Below are 1,681 nucleotides of genomic sequence, written 5' to 3'. Positions count from 1 at the left end.
CAGTCTATATCTGTTTGTTTGTTTTTGTTTTTCATCTAAAACTTTTCCTTCTTTCTGAGATGATCTGCCAGCTGGTGTCTCTGGTTTGCCATCTTGGCTCTGTCAGCATTAGAATTCTTAAAAGCAACACTGAGATTAGAATATTAATACTATGGAGAGATACTTTATAATTCAAAAGGAATGTAATTTTCAACTTAGCATTACATAACCTGCCAAACTATTATTCAAATATTTGTATAGAATAAACATATTGCAAAGATGTGAAAAATCATCCATGATTCTTGTGCTCTTTTAAATGAAGTTACTGCAGGATGAGTGAGTCAAATGAGAGGAGAAACAAGATTGATGACAATATGGAACCCAGGGAAAGGATGTTCAATTCTTGAAATGAATCCCTCCTTCTTTCCTTTTCTCCTTTTCTTCCTTCTCTCTTTCCTTCCTCTTTTCTTCTTCCTAATTTTAGGTGGAAAATGGTATCAAATTTTAAACCCTGTAACTTGGAATTTGTGGATTTTCACAACTCTTAATGCCATGGCATTTCCCTCTGTGCCATATTGCTTTTGGCATTGTTTAATATCTTTAGTGAGTCCCATGGTTATGGGAAGAGTGGTGGTGAGATGATCCTAAGGGTAGTGTGGCTAGGGAGAGATGCAGAGGAAGAACACATGGATTGGTGAAGTATATGAGGAAAGCAAATTGAGAACTTCAGGAAACAGAATGAAAATCAGAACATATTCTCCCATGGACACATAGGAATGGAATTAAAACTTGGTGACAAAGTTTGAAGCCTTAGCTTGCAAAACAACCACAGAGCTTTTAATGACTTTTATGCTTCATTAAGAGTTCTGCATGATCTCTTTAGGACCATGAGCAAAAATTAACTACAAATATACTGAGAAGCAATTGAGGAAAATTTTTGTACCAACTGCACTAAACAGCAGAAAAATAATTTTAGAGGGGAAAAGGCAATTATTTTGCCATATATTGCTACTCAAGGTCTGTGGTCAGCCTGTTTTATATGTATGTATTGTCCCATAGTTCATATTGATTGAAATAATAGAGTAAATCAGTTCTTTAGCACAGTGTGCTAGTATTATATTTTTATCACCAAGCTTTTGACTGAGGAAACATTGCTTAGATGAAACCATTCATTCCATTTCGCTGTATTATTTATACTGCTACTTTGATGAAAAGGACAAAATGGGAAAAATTGGTTGGTACCATAAGAAATTGAAAGCAAAGGGTCTGTGGGGCAAGTAACTCTCCTTCATATGATCATATTCTAATACATTATTTTTATCTGTCTCTGTTGATATAATTGAGCATATGAGACTTAATGGTACTCAGTAATATGTTTCTTATTTGGAGACAGAGTTTCCCTCTGTTGCGCCAGCTAGAGTGCAGTGGTGTCATCATAGCTCACTGCAACCTCAAACTCCTGGGCTCAAGTGATCCTCCTGCCTCAGCCTCCCAGAGTGCTAGGATTATGGGCATGAGCCACCGCACCTGGCTCCTAGTAATATGTTTCTTAATTATATTTGAAGTTAAACATTTGAGAGACGATGAAGCCTGTGTCAGACTTTGCCTGCACTAGCCCCAGCTCCACTAAAGGGGCAGAGCCATGCTTGTGACTCCGCTTCCTTGGCTTCAGCTGAGTGAGCTGGAAGAATTCTAATGAATT

The sequence above is a fragment of the Propithecus coquereli genome, unplaced genomic scaffold, assembly GCF_000956105.1.
Source record: "Propithecus coquereli isolate 6110/MARCELLA unplaced genomic scaffold, Pcoq_1.0 Scaffold24, whole genome shotgun sequence".
NCBI lineage: Eukaryota > Metazoa > Chordata > Mammalia > Primates > Indriidae > Propithecus > Propithecus coquereli.
This window is presented reverse-complemented; position numbering follows the sequence as displayed.